The 18,774-nt window shown below is 41.2% G+C and overlaps 2 pseudogenes across 1 annotated transcript in view; both read left to right on the forward strand.

Moving 5' to 3' along the window:
- The first annotated feature begins 343 nt into the window (after nucleotides 1-343).
- Nucleotides 344-18,774, forward strand: part of LOC147423953 (uncharacterized) — a 43,375-nt pseudogene continuing 24,944 nt past the window's right edge. Inside the window, exons 1-3 of the transcript XR_015186633.1 lie at nucleotides 344-559; nucleotides 1,633-1,750; nucleotides 2,636-2,683. The product of XR_015186633.1 is annotated as an uncharacterized LOC147423953 (transcript). The remainder of the gene's footprint in view (nucleotides 560-1,632; nucleotides 1,751-2,635; nucleotides 2,684-18,774) is intronic.
- On the forward strand, nucleotides 2,690-14,537 carry LOC147423954 (uncharacterized; annotated as a pseudogene).

Genomic DNA, 18,774 nt, shown 5'->3' on the forward strand with positions numbered 1-18,774 from the left:
TGTGACACTTAAGGCTTTGTTCAGATTGCACAGAGGCATCGCAAGCAATCAAAGAGTTTTCCACACCAAGATGTTCACACTGTGTGTGGAGCACTTCATGTGTAATCTGAGAGCAGTCATACATCCAATCAGGTGCGTCTTCCTAGCTAGATCCTACAACTTTGCTAAGTGAGATTTAGAGATTGATGCTTCTCCACAAACTGGCGCTTTAAAAGTGCTTCACTCAAAGCCTCATTGTCTTTGTCTCGGGGCGTTGAGGCCGCCTGCTACTTCGGGGTTTCGGAAGAAGCGCACAAACTCTAATCTTTCACCATGTAGGTTGCACGTCCCTGCACTTTTGCATTTTCCGTGCAGTCTAAACGCCCTCTTGACTGTGCATATCTAGTTTGACGCGTCTTGTGTTCAAATCTCATCCTCTTCCACCACAAATTTACCGTTTGCACTAAAGCCCTGTCCCGGTGAGAAGATGCGTTTGTTCTCCTTCCGGTTCCTGCACAAGAGCAAGTGAAGCTTGGCGGCTATGGCGTCTTCTCCACTCTCAAACGGCCTGGAGACGAAGGTAAACGCTTCTACTTCCACCTCTCTCTTGTTCCGTGTCTTGTCTTTTTGGGTCTGGTTGTTGTCTGCTGCTGGTTCACTTTCGAGTCTTTGCATTATATTGCGAGTGAGTGTTCGGGTGCTTCTCTGCTTTTGTGTGTCCGCTGTGTCTCACCTTAGAAAGCTGAAGTCCACGTATTCCTGTTTTTCATCTCACTCGCTCTTGCAGTCTTTCATGGCCTTGGAGTCTTGCTTGCTTCCTTGTGCTCGCAACATGAACAAAGTAGTGCTTTTTGGTCATTTGACCCATGACCTCAAGCATATAAGGTGTCGCTGAAATGATACCAGTGGTCTCTTGAGCTGTGTAATTCTGTAGTTCCTATGAAACGTTCAATTTTTGGGTGTTCTCACTTGTTGCACAGTATCTGTCAACAATCTTTTCAAAATTACTTGGTACTCTGTCCTGCTTAAGCTCCTCTTAAGGCTTGCAATTGCTTATGGGCGTGTTTAAATGTTTTCAGCCTTGATGGCCCATGTTTCATAGGAGGATAAAATGGAGCGGCTTATTTTTCCATTTCTGACCCTTAGATTCGCTGGCATGGTTGTAAAGGAAGGCAGTTCTTGTGTCCAGTTTAAGTTTTTGTTTTCTATGTGGGAGGTAGCCAAGTATAGCGTCGATTGAAATAAAGATAGCTACTTGTCGTTGATTTATATACGGTCTTTGATTCGTACATGTTTGAGTATGCAAAGAAGTATAGCAATTTGTCTGACACTTTCTTTTTTCTGCTGCTGCATTGGTACATATATAACTATGCGGACTTGCTGGATACTGTGTGTGATGATAATACAATATGTGTTCGCCATCTTTCAATTATGATGGTCATTCTACATCGGTAATTAACATCGTGGTATTGCATATATATTCTCCTTACTGTGCTGTTTGCTCTTGTTACATGGGTTTACTATTTTTTTTTTTACCATTACTGGTTATCAAACTACTAATATTATGATTATTAAAGTCTTTTATTCTGGAGATGCTTTGTCCAAGCGAACTAGATATGAGATGCCTCAATTGTTTACTTCTTTTCCACAAAGGCCCGGTGAAAAGGATTGCGTGTTTTACATGAGAACGAGAACTTGTAGCTTTGGAGCAAATTGCAAGTTTGATCATCCTGCATGGGTTCCGGCTGGTGGCATTCCAGATAGGAAGGAGGTGCATACTTTGTTTTGTTCGATGCTGGTCTTTTTCGTAAAGCTGATTGTACACATGTTATTACTATAAAAGCTTATAGTCACACTTTTACTAAAATTTTGAACATTAAGTAGTTTCTTATTATATTACGATAAAATCAAAATATGCTAGACCTTGTCTTGCAGGTACGAACCACAGCTGGTTAAGCTTTATGTTAATACAAAAGTCTGTTTAGATGGCTTTGTTCTCGCACAAATTTTCTAGGCTCTTATTCTTATGTTTCTATCACTTACATAAAACAAACTTTGTTTCTTTCTTCAAGAAACGGCGACGTTTCATTCCTGTTTTCTTTGACATAGTGTGTGCATTGTTTGGATAGGCTTAAAGAGAGAATTGAAAGAGATAGCAGCAAAATATTCCCATGCATCTATGTGCATCCATGTTTGACATGATTGTATGTCAGTTTAGATTTAATATTGTCTGTATTCCTTGCCTTTGGAGGTGTGAGGCGAACCACATTTGCCTTTTGCTCTTATCTAATGTTTGCTTTTTTTTAATAATTGGAATGGGTCTTGTTCTCGAGCAATTGCTTATGCTCTTGACGGATAAACACAATTATAGGCGTGTTTGTATGAGGTGAAGACCTGAAATCACTAGGTTCCAATCTGTGGCCATTGTCACTTTGGCTACAATGATAATAACGCACATTAGTTTACAAGATAGAGCTTATGCTCTTTCTTTGTGCATGATTTTCTTCCACATTCGCTTGGAGGATATGGGTAAATCTTTCATAGATTAGAAGGGCACAAATCAAAAAGCTGAGATTAGATACTCAGCTTTTTGATTTGTGACCACAATGCAAGTTCCGATAAAGAACAACTCATATAAATCTTTATTTATTTCTAGGCATTGATGACGCCAAGGAATGCTGCAACTATTGTCAAGCTACGCTCAGTAAGATTAAGATTTGGCGTTTAAGTTTTGTACATTGTGTAAAAAATAGTGTAATGTTTCATTTTAGGTTTTTACATTATAGAATCTCTCTTCATTGTGCACCCCTTTTAGTATTTAAGAGGTTGTGCTTTTGTGTTGTCTCAACAACAAGGATTTAATTTTTGCATTCTTAGCATGTCCTTCATTTGAATGAGTTTGAAGTAAAAGTAGATGAACTTACTTCGTGTAAGCTGTCATTTCTTTGCTTGCCTTCTATTTCAACCTTCATCTTAAGTTGATTCTTTAGGATGCAATTAATTGAACTGCCTACTTGATTGTTTTTCCCTCTCAGTTACAATATTACACGTTTTAGCCTTCGCCTTAGTTCATAAATTTTGACTTTTCACCTCATTAAGATATATATCGTTGTGGTGAAAATAATAAAGGGGAGACTTTGATGTATCCAAGGGCAATGATGTTATTGGCCAACATATCGAGGAAGTATTTGGTTAACCTACTTGGAGTGCTTGCATGCATTTTCTTCCTTTTTGTATGTGGTTAGTCATGGTGTGAATGATTGGCATGGAAGGTCGTCATATCATCGGCTTTTTGCGGGAGGCAGTGGAGGCAAGGGTATGACAAACATTTTATAGGGTTGAGATCCTCTTTTGAGCCTATGAGAGGATATTCTGAGAGGATGTTAAATAAGGTCAAAGCGAATGAAGAGTTGCTCAATGTAAGCATATAAGCTGAAAGAAATTTTGGGAGAGTATGGAAATAGTGCCCTTTTTAAAATGGCCAAAGAAAATAATCATATTTTTTAAAGATTATTACATCTTTTCTTAGCGTTTTTGTTTCTTGTATGTTACTATTTGAGTTTGTGTCTCTTGAAAAACCGTCATTTTTAAAGGAGTCAAGAGAGCCAAGTATGTTGATTTGGTCTTTCATTGTCTTTCTTGCCTTTAGAGTCATTACAATCTGTAATTTTCAAAGGGTATGGACTGTGTAGAAACTATCCTTTGTAGGTCTTGAGAGGAGAAACTCGTGTTCTTGCTTGATCAAGAAATATTTTAGAGAAAACATAGCCTTGTTTGATGAAATTACTTTAAAGGCAACTAGAATAAGCTTGGGTAAGCTCAAGAATATGATAAGTAAGAGATGAAGCCTTTTCTAGAAAATATTCCCTTCGTTGATCTCCTTGTCTTTCCAGATGCCTGGTTGAACTCAAGAAAACAAATAAACAAGATATGAAGCCTTTTTTGGAAATCTACACTTTTCTTGCTTGCCTTCAATACGACAAGCAAACATGATTAAGATGTTGTCGTTTTGGATTATTGTTGAACCATGCCATGAGACACAATATGTTGAGGAGAAACAATTGGAATGTACACTTTCATGACTAGAAATAAGAGCCTATAAAATTGAGTCTTTGGAGCACTCACCATGATAATTTGATCAGAGTGACATTGTGCAGTGAAAGTTCAAATAGAATATATATAACCACGATTAGCACCACTTGACAAAGAATGCTTATCAATCACTCTAGTTGCTCGATCAATAAAATAGACTCCTAAATCTGTTGAGGTAGCTTAAAAGATAGAAGTTGTTTAAAGTTGTGGGCACATGAAGCACATCATGTGAGATTGTAGCCATAGTTGCCAAGAAATTCATTTCTTACACAAACAATCACGAGGAAACGTTTGTATTTCTTTGAAGACCAATAGTTTACTTGTGTGGTTCCCACCTATTAGAAGTTTTAAGCTTGAAGCCATGTTCTCTAGCGCGTTATACACCTAGGTCATGTCTTACACATGTTGTGCAATGTGCATGTTCGTTCAATGTCCATGCAGGTATGCTAAACACTTTATCTTGAATTTTTTTACGAAGCCTTTTTGATGGTGTTTCAAACATTGGCCAAATCGTTTTGAACCCTTTGAAACCCATCTAAAAACTTCGTGTTTTGAAGCTCCATGGCTAATTGATGGTATCTACAAGAGATGTTACCTACAATAATCACAATTATGCACAAAGAACTACTTTACGATTATAAAATGACACTTTAATGACGAGCTATTACTATGCATCCAAGGGTGTTCGGAAATTTCGTATGCTAGTTATGTTTATTGGATCACATTTGCACATGATTTTTGCAGGGTTCTAAAGGTTTTAACAGGGTCCTACCGCCCTAAAACAGTCCCCTTATTATAAATCGACCCCTTCACTTCGATTTTGGCGTGAGAGAAACAACCTCCTATTATGACGCCACTAAAGCTTCCTCTCTCTCAATTCGGTTGATCCTATCTGCCTCTTTTTTTGGCGATCCAAAATCAGCCTCTATTTTTGTGAGGACATGCAAAGGAAAGCCCTCTATTATCGTGGGTTGACCTCACCTACAAAAGCAATTCCTCTCTCTTCTGGCATTAGTTTTTGGAGCGCCTTTGCGGAGAAGGGGCCTTCACCGAGATTCTCTGCGTTGCAGTAGCAAGTTTATGCGAGTAAATGTTATCGAGAGGTGGTTTTTGCTTCAGACGCAACAAATAGTGTTCTCTTGTGAGTTTCATAGAGCATGCTAACATTTTTTTGGGAGGCCTTGTTGGTGATTTCTCTAATCTCATCTCATCTATTCGCCTATCTCATCTATCATTCAGGCAACTTTGGCTATGGCAAGAAGTCTTTAAGAGTTTGATGATCTATGTGCATTCAAAAGTTTGCAGTCTTGTTGAACATTGCAAGAGCAATTGTAAACCCAAATGGCATCACCAAAAATTTATACCATTGAAAGGACGGCTTGAATGTGGTCTTATGTACATCTCTAGGAGCAATTTCAATTTGATGGTAAATGTTGCAAAGTGATGTCGTGGTAGATGATATTTGATTTGCCAAAAGAAAAGTAGTGTACGAATAGTCCCTTAAAGTTTGCTTGATTTTCTACCGTGCGGTGATGTTGCAGGACAATATGGAATCCGATTGCATTTTTGCATGTCTTGGAAAGCACATGACTTGCAAAGGCTCTTAAGGTGCCATGTTTTAAAAGGAAAGCTTCTTGTTGACTCCCCATCAATTGTATTATGTGGTATAAAAAGTATCGAAAGGGGCGCTTGACCTAGGAGCCAATTCCATTCCATGTCTCCTTTCGTTCTCTTAAGTTCAAGTATTTGTTGTTTAGTTCAATTCGGTGACTATTACAGTGATTTTGCCACATTGACAGTGGGTTGCTTGTTGCTGTGGTATCCGAGCTTCGACGATTGTTCTTCACAAAACAATCCGGTCTAGAATTGTAGCAGTCGATTGTGGAAGCAACACTTTTTCATCTTTGGGATGGAGATGAAGTAGCGAAGTAGTATGACGACGACAGAGAGATTGTGGCAACCTATGCTTTTTTAAAGAAATTGCTTTTTGATTCAATTCCTTCGAAGAAGCTACTTTTTGAAAGAGGGAGGTTACTTTTTGACAAAGTTTCATAAACTGACGAAGCGGAAAGAGGATGCTGACAAGAAAGTAGTTTGAGATTTGGTAAGTTCTACTACCAGGGTTCGTGAAAGATAGAAAATTAGTGAAAGATAAGAAGCAGAGGACAAGACCAAAGAAAACAAAGGCATGAATTGATTTGGTATCTAGGAAGATGCGATATAAGGATTTGTTAGAATCTTTTCGAAGGTCTACTACCAGGGTTTATGAAAGACAGATAATTAGTGGTTATGCTTTTGATAGTTTGCAAAAATGTTTGACCAAGGGGAAAGATAAGAAGCAGAGGACAAGAGCAAAGAAAGCAAAGGCATGAATTGATTTGGTGTTTCGGAAGATGCGATATAAGGGATTGGCAGAATCTTTTCAAAGGTTAATGTGTTTCAAGAGCTTCTTGAATAGTATGAGAGAGGAATGGGTGGAATTTTTTGATTTTGTGCCAATATAGAAGTTGTAATTCGCAATGACTTTTTGAATTAGTATAGAACAGAAATTGGACATAGTAACTCCATTGATGTGTGATAGATTTGGAGAAGGGTGACGTGGTAGATAACTCTCGAAAGAGAGAGACCTTGTCTTGGAATCTTTTGATGTGAGGAGCTTTTGTGTGTAGAACCCTTAGGTGTTCAACATTTGAGTTTGGTGCAGAGCCTAGTGCATCAGGGGAGACACTCCACTCGCCATAATAGATCAACAGGATTGGAAAGGGAAATATATGGCTATGTCATTTTTGTTCAACCATAGATTATAGAAATTGAAGGATGACAATATTTTGTTTGGAAACTTATATCTATATGCGAGGAACTGATTGATTGATGTATTCTTGAAAATGTGTGTATTTGAGTGTGTAAGATGAAATGATTGTAGCATTTTGTCTCTAATCATTGATAGGGGTGATATTGATGATTGTTTGAAGAATTTTGTGCATCTAGACATCTGCTAGAAATTAATGAGATAGATGTGATGGAAACTTCTCTATATGCGAGTAATTGATTGATTGATCTACTCTTGCAAATGTGTATTTGTTTGGGTATTTGAGATGAAATGGCCGTAGCATTTTGTCTCTGATTAGCAATAGGGATGAAACTGAAGATTGTTTTGATGAATTTGACAAGATTGCACGTCCCTTTCCCGCTCCCGTGCCCCTCACCCCTCGTAGCCCCCTTTTCCACCCCCTTTCCCCCTCCACCTCCTTACCCCAGGTCTTGGACTGCTTTTTGGCCTATTGTGGAAAGTAGTTGACTTGCATAGCTTTTTGAGCGCCTGCTAAAAAGAGCTTTTTGAGTGCCATGCTATTAGCAAGAAAGCTTTCGGGGCTTAGCAAGAAAGCTTTCGAGGCTTTCTTTTGCAACAATTGCTTTTGGGTTTTAGTGCCTTTATAAAGAAGCCTTGGGGGTCTACTCTGGAGATCAGTGCATGGTGGTATAGTTGCCTCTATGATTATGAATATGAAAAGGTGCACTTGCGCCTGCTAAAAAGAGCTTTTTGAGTGCCATGCTATTAGCAAGAAAGCTTTCGGGGCTTAGCAAGAAAGCTTTCGAGGCTTTCTTTTGCAACAATTGCTTTTGGGTTTTAGTGCCTTTATAAAGAAGCCTTGGGGGTCTACTCTGGAGATCAGTGCATGGTGGTATAGTTGCCTCTATGATTATGAATATGAAAAGGTGCACTTGACTCAGAGGCTAATGCTTCTGAGAGTGGAACTCCACCACTCCGTGTCCCCTTCTATAGTGTGATGTTCTCTCATTCAAGTTCAAGTATTTGTTGTTTTGATTCAATTCGGTGATTGTTTGAGTGATTTTAATATTTATCACCTTGCCAATGGCTTGTCGATTACAAATCACACTCTTCAGATCAATTCTACCGAAACAAGTAGAGCCTTGCAACTTGTCAAGTATATCATTGAACTTGAATATTGAAAACGAGTTCGTGATAATGTTCTGATAAAGAGCTTTATATTTATAGTCTATGCACATCCTCTAAGATCTGTCTCTCTACACTAGTAGCGGTGAACAAAAGACGAAGAGCTTAGTTGGATCAAGATTTTCCAATGGGTTGTTTATTTGGCTTAGGATTTCTTCTTATTGTGCTCAGGTAACTCTCTTCCGGTTTCTTTGGAGGTGTGAATTCTTTGGAACCAAAGCGATGGCGTGATCACAAGGGTGCTTAGGAGATAACTCTATTGGAGGATCCTTTGAGATGCAATTTCCATGAGACTTGAGAAAATCTAGACTTTCTGACCATAACTCAAATAAATTAGATGAACTCTTAGATGTACTCTTGTCTTTGAGATAAAGTAAAAGTCATTTTAAAAATAGTAGAAGCCAATACAAGAAACACAAACTCTCTTTTATGAAGAGCTTTATAGTCTATGCACATCCTCTACAAGATCAGTCCTTCTTCTACACAAGTAGCACTGATGAACAAAAAGGTGAAGAGCTCGATTGGGTTAAGCTTTTCCTATGGGTCGTTTACTTCGCTCATGATTTCTTCTTATTGTGCTCGACTAGCTCTCTACTGGGATTTGTTTGGAGGTGTAAACTTTTTGGAATCAAATCGATGGTGTGATCATCAGGGTGCTTAGGAGATAACTTTATTGGAGGATCCTTTGAGATGCAACTCCCATGAGACTCGAGAAAATCTAGACCTTCCGACCCTAACTCCAAAAAAATTAGATGAACTCTTAGATGTACTCTTCTCTCTGATATAGAGTGATCAAGCAAAAAGACTTGATTTCAGTATTTTAGAAATGGGTGAAGAGCTCGATTGGATTAAGCTTTTCCTATGGGTCGTTTACTTCGCTCATGATTTCTTCTTATTGTGCTCGGCTAGCTCTCTACCGGGATTTGCTTGGAGGTGTAAACTCTTTGGAACCAAATCGATGGTGTGATCATCAGGGTGCTTAGGAGACAACCTTATTGGAGGATCCTTTGAGATGCAACTTTCATGAGACTCGAGAAAATCTAGACCTTCCGACCCTAACTTAAAAAATTAGATGAACTCTTAGATGTACTCCTCTCTGATATAGAGTGATCAAGCAAAAAGACTTGATTCCAATATTTTAGAAATGGTAGAAGCTGATACAAGAGGCCAGACTCTCTTTACTTCGATAACGTAGAAGCTGAAATCGCAATGTTGGTTGGAGGTTCGTCCACGTGGCGACACTTTTTAGCTTTTTTTTCATCAGATCGCCCCGGACCTATTGCGATCTTCATCTTCTCCATCACTATTTTAAGAATATGACAGGACAAGAGACTTGTGCTCTCCCAGGATGCAGCCATCCCCCTTTCTCCTCTCCCGGATGTGCCAAATCTCACTTGACCTGCGGCAATCTGCATCATCAGCTTCTTATGGCCCCACGCTTCCGTCCGTCTCTGCCTCACCCTCATCAGAAAATACTCAATCGCAACGTAGCTGGGCTTTGCGCCCTACCTTCTTTCTGCAATCCCCGCACCCTGGCCATTCATGGTGCTCTCGGTCTCACTACCTTGTGTGGCTCTCCGACTTTACCTCGCACCTCCACCCGGATCAAATCTGCAAGCTGCCTGGTTGCACCCACCATGTCTTTGTTGATGATAACTCCAGGCCTTCGCAATACTATGGATGGCGCCTCTGCCAGGAGCATGTCATGCTTGTTGCTCTGGAACGACAACGCCAGCAACCACCTCAGCAGGACAGTCCGCCATCCCCGCCGTCTTCTGCTGAGATATATTCTAGTGAAGCATTGCAATCTGGATGTATAGGTCATCACCAAGTACGAATCATATGGATGCGCGGTCCAAAACCGTAGTCCGTCGACACATGAAGATCACTCTAGTATTATCATGTAGTTCTCTAATGTTTCAAGGTACGACAATGCAAAGAAAATGTGGTCATGTGCCCTCCTTGGAATCACTTGTGCCTACTCTACGGGATTATGCATTCAAGACAATGTCACTGAGAAACATTCAAGTGGATGAGAACTTCTTTCTCAAGCATCCATGGGATGTATGTACAGGTAGAGAAAAGCACATTTTCTTATTTTTTAAGTGGACTTGGAAGTTTTCTAGCTTCAGGAAATGTGGGTTCGTCTTTCTCTCATCATATGATGTAGCAAATGATCACACATACTTGTTGGTAGTATGTTGCAAGTACACGAGTAAAGGGAAAAGAGTGATGCTTACCAAGGATGACTATCATTGGAAGCAACAAGGGCCACCGGTGGTGAAAAGGAACAGTGACTATACCTTAAAGTATTTCACGTACAAAGCTAAGCATCATGATGGGTGCACATATTTTATGGAAGAATGCATCGTAGACAGTGTCAAAGGTTACGCGCTCGTAAAACTTCACAAGAGAACCGTCACCCATGATAAACAAGTGAAAGGAAAACTTGCCCACTGATGGAGAACAATCTGTTGCTGAGGTCACCGATGCGTGTTCGCAAAATACTATGTTATTAAACGGCGACGAGGTGGCTATGGACAGTCTCATGTGGAATCTTTCGGCTCTTAAAGAGCTTCGTGTCCTGAGTGTGGACTCTTGGAATGCGTTGATTGCATGATTTGCTCCACAAGGGCAGGGCCAACAAGCTCAATTTTGTTTTCAGCAGTTGCGAAGTGAGGGCCTCTCTCCGGCTCCAATCACGTACGCATGCATGAAGGCATGTAGCTCTACGCAAGAAGCTGATATGGGCACAAAAAGTGCTTGAGGAGCTTCCTTTCCAGAATGTCGCCTCTTGAAATGCATTGATTACGGGATGTGCACAACAAGAACATGGCTATTGAAAGAAGATGTCATGCTTGGGATTGTCTTGGTCGATATGTATGCCAAATGTGGTGTGCTTGAGAGAGCACAGAAAGTGCTAGAGCAGTTTTCTGTCCGGAATGTCGCCCCTTGGAATGCACTGATTGAGGGATGTGCGCAAAAAGAGCAAAGAAAGCTCTAGGTTGGTTTTAGCGGATGCGAAGCAAGTATATCTCTCCAAATTCATTCAAGGCATGTGGCTCTACGCAAGTGCTCGAGGAGGTGAGTGTGGACTCTTGGAATGCATTGATTGCATGATTTGCTCCACGAGGATAGGGCTGAAAAGCTCTATTTTGTTTTTAGCAAATGCGAAGCAAGGGCTTCTCTCCAGATGCAATCATGTACGCATGCATTAAGCCATGTAGCTCTTCGCAAGAAGCTTGTGTGGGCACAAAAATTCACAATTATATTGTTAGTCAGAGGCTGCTGAATGCATATGCTTGCACCTTGAAGGCCAATGACCTTTTGCAACGTTGTTGACATGGGTGAGAGAATTAATGAGCCCATACCTGGTCCGATGCTCTTAGGGAAGCATATAATCATGCTCTAGGCTGCTTTCAACGGACGCAAAGCAAGTGTATCTCTCCAAATTCAGCATCCTATACTTGCGTCTTGAAGGCTATGCTTACATCTTGAAGGCATGTGGCTCTATGCAAGAGCTCAAGGAGCTTCCTTTTGGAGTGTGGACTCTTGGAATGCTTCACATCTGGCCTCTCTCGAGATGCAATCACCTAGGCATGCATCTTGAAGGCATGTGGCTCTACGCAAGAAAAGCCATGCTTGCGATTGTCTTGGTGAATATGTATGCCAAATGTGGTGTGCTTGAGAGAGCACAAAAAGTGCTTAAGGAGCTTTCTGTCCGGAATGTCGCCTCTTGGAATGCACTGATTGCGGGATGTGCGCAACAAGAGCAGGGGCAGAAAGCTCTATGTTGTTTTTAGCAGATGCAAAGAAAGTATCTCTCTCCTAATTCAATCAAGGATATGGCTCTACGCAAGTGCTGGAGGAGCTTCGTGTCCCGAGTGTAGACTCTTACAATGCACTGATTGCATGATTTGCTCCACAAGGGCAGGGCCAGCAAGCTCTATTATATTTTTAGCAGATGCGAAGTGAGGGCCTCTCTCCAGATGCAATCACGTACGCATGCATGAAGGCATGTACTCTACTAAAGAAGCTGTTATGGGCACAAAAAGTGCTTGAGCAGCTTCCTGTCCGAAATGTCGCCTCTTGAACTACATTGATCACGGAATGTGCACAACAAGAACATGGCTGTTGAAAGGAGATGCCATGCATGGGATTGTCTTGATCACTATGTATGCCAAATGTGGTGTGCTTGAGAGAGCACAAAAAGTGCCAGAGCAGTTTTCTGTCCAGAATGTCTGCCCCTTGGAATGCACTGATTGCGGGATGTGCGCAACAAGAGCAGGGCAAGAAAGTTGTAGGTTGTTTTTAGCGGATGCAAAGCAATTATATGTCTCCAAATTCATTAAAGGCATGTGGCTAAGCGCAAGTGCTCGAGGAGCTTCGTGTCCTGAGTGTTGACTCTTAGAATGTGCTGATTGCATGATTTGCTCCACAAGGGCAGGGCCAGCAAGCTCTATTTTGTTTTTAGCAGATGCGAAGCGAGGGCCTCTCTCCAGATGCAGTCACGTACACATGCATGAAGGCATGTAGCTCCACGCAAGAAGCTGATACGGGCAGAAAAAGTCCTTGAGGAGTTTCGTTTCCGGAATGTCGCCTCTTGAAATGGATTGATTACAGGTTGTGCAAAAGCCAAACGTGGTGTGCTTGAGAGAGCACAAAAAGTGCTAGAGAAGTTTTCTTTCCGGGTTGTCGCCCCTTGGAATGCACTGATTGCGGGATGTGTGCAACAAGAGCGGATACAAAGCAAGTATATCTCTCCAAATTTAGTCAAGGCATGTGGCTCTACGCAAGTGTTTGAGGAGATTCATGCTCTGAGTGTGGACTCTTGGAATGCGCTGATCGAATGATTTGCTCCACAAGGGCAGGGCCAATAAGCTCTATTTTGTTTTTAGTAGATGCGAAGAAAGGACCTCTCTCTAGATGCAATCATGTATGCATGCATAAAGGCATGTCCGGAATGTTGCCTCTTGAAATGCATTGATTACGGGATGTACACAACAAGAACATGGTTGTTGAAAGAAGATGCCATGCTTGGGACTGTCTTTGTCGATATGTATGCCAAATGTGGTGTGCTTGAGAGAGCACAAAAAGTGCTAGAGAAGTTTTCTGTCCAGAATGTTTCCCCTTGAAATGCACTGATTACGGGATGTGCGCAACAAGAGCAAGGCAAGAAAGATGCAAAGCAAGTATATCTCTCCAAATTTAGTCACCTACACTTTCGTCTTCAAGGCATGTGCCTTTACGCAAGTGCTCGAGGAGCTTCATGTCGTGAGTGTGGACTCTTGGAATGCGTTGATTGCATGATTTGCTCCACAAGGCCAGGGCAAGCTCTATTTTGTTTTTAGCAGATGCGAAGTAAGGGCCTCTCTCGAGATGCAATCATGTATGCATGCATGAAGCCATGTAGCTCTACACAAGCTTGTATTGGCACAAAAATTCACAATTATATTGTTTCTCACCAACCAAAGTCTCTTGGAGTGCTTTTATATCCAGTTATGTCAAGCAAGGACAGGTGAGGAAGCTCTGAAATTAATTTCAAAGATGCAATATGACATGGGCATATTCTTCATGACCATTTTACCCGAAATGTTGCTTGTTGAATGCATTAAATGATGTGAATGGCATCTCTTTCAATGCATTGGTAGCGTGATACGCACCGCAGAAGCAAGCGCAAAAAGCTCTAGGCTATTTTCATCTTTCTATCTGTAGTGTGGACTCCTTGAATGCACTCACTGTGGGATATTCACAACAAGAGCAAGGCCAATGAGCGATACAGTAAAGAAGTTGTTCTTGGCTTTACCTGGGACTATGTGTACGTCACATATGGTGCTCTTCAGAACGCACGAAAAGAGCTCGAGGAGCTGCTTGTGCGGAACGTCGCCACAAGATCGCAGGAAGGGTCTCTATCCAGATGCAATCAACTACGCCTACACAGGAATCTGAAAGGCATGCGGATCAGTAGATGCAATCATGTACACAGCCATAGATATTAGAATTCATGATATGATCTCTAGTCAACGTTTGTTGGGAGTATGATTTCGTGCTTGGTGGTGGTTTGATCGATATATATACAAAATGTGGTGTTCTCACAATAGCACAAAATCTTCTTGAAGGGTATCCTCCTTGGGATGTCGTCTCTTGCAGCGGGTTAAGTGTAGGAGATGCCCAACATCGTTGATGCAAGGAAGTCCATTGGCGATAGACATTAAATCGCGCGGTGAGTAAACATTATCATTTTCTGATTTTTGACACAGAGAATGCAGTTAATCAACACACTGAAAATTGCACGTTGCCGTGGGAATGGCAGGTTCCCTCGTATTATAAAAATTGGAGAGGGCTGTGCAAACTCCCCCATGCAAGGAGATTTGCATGTTTTCTTTTTTTTTAAACATAAAAATGAAACAACATAGAATTAATAACATTGACATCTTGTATGATCATGAACATTGAGCTTGACAAAACTCTTAACACTCCTTGTGGTTTTTGGCAAGGTACCCCTCTGAAGCACTATGATCGGTAACCAATTTCTGCGGAGGTACACCACTAAACCACGACGAACGGTATCCCAAACACTCTCAGGTAAAAAAATCTAACACTCTTTCATGAAATGTCTCTCTTCTCTCTCTCTCTCTCTCACACACACACACACACACACACACACTCTCTCAGTTTCCAATATTCTGTTCCAATATTTTTAGCTAACGAAGCACTCTAGTTCGAGCCTTACATGAATGACTAGATCCTCACCCTTATTATTCTTCAACTTGAGCATCCTAGCGCGATAATCCACTCACCTTGTGGTGCCAAGGCATCCCAAGAGAACAACACAGCCCTTTAGTGGTATCATATGGAATTTTTGGTTTCCTTGCCTTCTCAAAGGTGTTGCTTCAATTTTGTGCGTTAGTGTTGTTAGATATGTGCCATCATCTCTTGAGGCTTCATCCTGGTCGAGTTTCCATCTGTGGCGATATAAAGCTGGCCTTGGCTTTGGCTTTGTTGAAGAAAAGTAGAGCCTCTTGATCTTGTACTTTGTCCCATGGTGCGGAGCACTCCATTTGCTCCTCATGTGGGACCAGAGAATGAAACCATCCAAAGAAAAGTGTTCGAAAACTTTTGGTTGTAAGCTAGAAGTGTATCGGTTGTCCTCTCATGTGCAGGTGGTTTCAAGTTGTGAGAATCTTTATGTAGCATGTGTCAATTGTATGGCCGAAAATGACTTTTGAACTCCACCAAAGTGTGGTCACTGCCCATGAAGTAGTAAAGTTTGCCATGACTTGTGTGCTTTCCCCTAAGAAAACTGATAGCATTCTTGGCTTTGGAAAGTTTGCGAAGTTACCTCTTGAGAAAGTTGTATCAAATTGTTGAAAATAGCCAAAGCTTTCGCAGGCTCCGAAATGTTACGCTTTGGCCTCTTTCCTTTAAGTCTTTCTGTGCCTCCCAAAGGCGTGAAATAATCATACATATTTGGTTGCATGAGATGGTTGCGCTCAGTTCCAAAGCTCGTTCGAAAGGTTGGAGGCATCCCTTCATTATGTGCATCAATCATCCCTCTTGTAGGATATCCTTAAAGGTTCCCAATGATGCCCCGAATGGCTTCGTACATCCCTTCCATGGGCCTTGGCATTCTCGCTTCATAGGCGCGAAACATCCTTGGCATAGAAGCTTGAAAGCACCTGCACCCATCATGCCATATGGTCCTTACCTATTGACACCAGCGCCATATGACCCATATGCATTGGTACTCGCATTGTAAAGCCTTTTTAACTCATCATCTGTCGTTGCACCTGTTGTTGAATCTCGTTTTGTATTCGCCTATGATTAACAATTGAGTTGGATCCGTTCTTGTTACTGGAAGCCTTTAAGCTTCATCTTGGTCTTTGACTTGAGGTTTATTGATCTCTTCCATTAAGAAATTGAATTCATTGATTGAGCCTTAATGTGTTTTGCTTAACGAGAATCTCCTCAAGAAATCGGATTTTCTCTTACAACTGTTTGTATCCACCGATTGATTTGAACTATTTACAAGTGAGGCCTTTCCTCTTAATTTATAAATTCTTGGTCTTCACAAAAGCAACTTCAAGAATCACTCAAAAAATAGGTTTTTGTAATGGGAAGGGCACCACATGCCAATGTAAAAGAACAAACAAAACAAGCTTTAAGCACTTTAAAACAATGGAAAGAGATGCACGATGCAAGAGATAGGAGTGGCAGAGTTCCACTTGAAGAGAGTATTGGCTTGCGTTAACACTTGACAACTTGGGCAACACCTCTTTGCACCTTCCACGCGGTAGGATGCTAGAGAGTGAGCCCTATGATCATATTAAAGGCTCGAAAAGTAGTTTACTGTGAAAAGCATCAAACTAAAAGCATCTGATCCAAACATCTTAGCTGTTCCAAAGCTGCTAGCGCAAATTCGGTACAATTGCTATGTCAGTAGCCTGCAGTAGCCTGCAACACAAAGTGCGGGCGTCCGTATAGCTGTTGCATTATCAGCCTGTCAACGCGATTTGCGGGTCGTCCGTACAACCTTGCCATGCCATCATCTAGATACGCAAGACTTTTTGGGCCCCATCGGATAGGTGTTCCATAAGTTAGATGAGAACTCTTTAAAAAATTGGGCCTCTCGACAAGTAACTGTAAGTTGGTGAGAACTTCTTCTTTTGTTGCTTCTAGGGTTTAGGCCCCTTGGTCGGAATTTGCAAGTCTGCTAGGGTTGACTCGAGAATTCTAACCTGCCGGGTCTTTTGTGGCTTGACAGGTTGTTGCTTGTGACATCCTCCCTTCTTGAAAGAAGAGTAATTGTCCGTGATTATAGTATATCTGCAAAACAAACTCAAGCTAGCTCAAAAATTTCGAGGGTCATTTCGAGGATTATTCTCGAGGGTTGTTCAGTTTTCTCATTTCATATTAGAGCTTGTGATATTCGGTGTAGCAAAATTAACCATCACACTCAAACCGCGTTGATCTTGAACACTTGTCTTGATGGACTAAAAACCAGGCAACCTCACCTAATTAGGAATATTCGATTTTAGTGACACATCACAATGCAACACAAATGCTCATATATACATGTTACAAGACAACAAACAACGTCGTTGAATACCTTTGAGCACCATTCTGAGAGATGTGGTCTGCGGCATGAAGCTACATAACAACTACCTCCGCTAGGTCCGGGCCATGAGCTTAAAGGACTGAAACAACCAAACGCTCCCCAAACTTCAGTCTGCATCGCTTGGAGGTTTCAAGCATACAACTAAACACTCCCCAGACACCCGGTATGCGTCGTTCAGAGGTTTTCCAACATACAACGAAACGCTTCCTAGACTCAGTCTGTCGTTCTGAGGTTCAAACATTATTAAATATAAATTCTTTTCTTTAGTACTCTACCCGTGAGTAAATTACAAATCATTGAAACGAGTATTAAAACTAGAGTCAAGAAATCCTCAAATGGGAACCAAGACAGGGTTAAAGAAGATATAATACATTTCAAACAATACTTTCTCAAGCAAAGTTCAAAAAGTATCTAATTAGAAAATTCATTTGGGTTTAGTTGAACTATTAAGATAATTGGCTCATCTGTTTGCATCATGGTGATCGTAGAATTTTGGATTTAAAGTGTCGCGTCATTCTTGCCGTACCAAGGCATGTGTAACAGACTTGGACACTCCCAAGTCAAGCATCAATCGCGACAACACCAAATAACCACTTCAAACAATTCATTGACCACAATAGATTTGCATTGGTCCGGCGGAGTTCCGTGCCTAGAGATATTGGCCCCAAAGACTGGTCCCCCTTTCGGTATTTCTTTATGTATTAATCAATAATCAAAGTACAAGAGAGCGGTTAGGGTTTCACTCTCAGACTCTGCGTTCAGATGCTCTGAGAAGTGAGGCCCTCACCACTAATTTAAAGGTTACAAGGGATGCCCAAAAGCAGAGCCCCAAAAGCTTCAAATCAAAAGCAATTGCTCTCTCTCTCTCTCTCTCTCTCTCTCTCTCTCACAGAGAGTCAAAACTTGAAAGCAAAAGCATTCTCTCTCTCTCTCTCTCTCTCTCTCTCTCTCTCTCTCTCTCTCTTTCTCATTGCGTAGAGAAAAAGCAAAATTTGTGTCGCTCATCATTTCTTTTTTTTAAGCCTCCGTGATTTCCGGAAATTAGGGTTTTTGGCAAAAATTAGGGTTTTTGCTGTCCGCCATGTCATCACTTTGTGACATACCCCCCCTCTTGAAAGCATTGTAATCGATCGCGATTACGCCTGCAAAACCGACAAAAGCCATAAACCGTCTTAGCAGACACTGACTATTAGTACCTACGTACTAGGAACACACATCTAGCACATGTACAAAATCGACTCACATCACACGACATCACAGGACATCACCAGACATCACAGGACATCACATGACATTCAACATTCATTCGGATCTTAGACCATGATTTATCGGCAATGTAGCTAGCAATCACATCTAGGTCCAATCGGGACCTCATCGATGTCCGATTGACTAACCTCTATTGCAACCATGTCTATTCGAGATCATTCAGACCAAAATGCTGCAGTCATTTCGGCTATCAGTTCCTGCACTCAAAAGAAGTCAAGAACAAATCAGTATCATTATCAGGAATTCCATTTCATAAAGTCATCCAGCAGAATACTGTCAGCTCTCAGTATCCCTGAAGCTCAAAGAGACATCAGTGACTTTAGTATCAAAATCAAGGGATCTG

The sequence above is a fragment of the Adiantum capillus-veneris genome, chromosome 26 (assembly GCF_014529385.1).
Source record: "Adiantum capillus-veneris isolate H3 chromosome 26, ASM1452938v2, whole genome shotgun sequence".
In the NCBI taxonomy this organism is placed as follows: Eukaryota; Viridiplantae; Streptophyta; class Polypodiopsida; order Polypodiales; family Pteridaceae; genus Adiantum; species Adiantum capillus-veneris.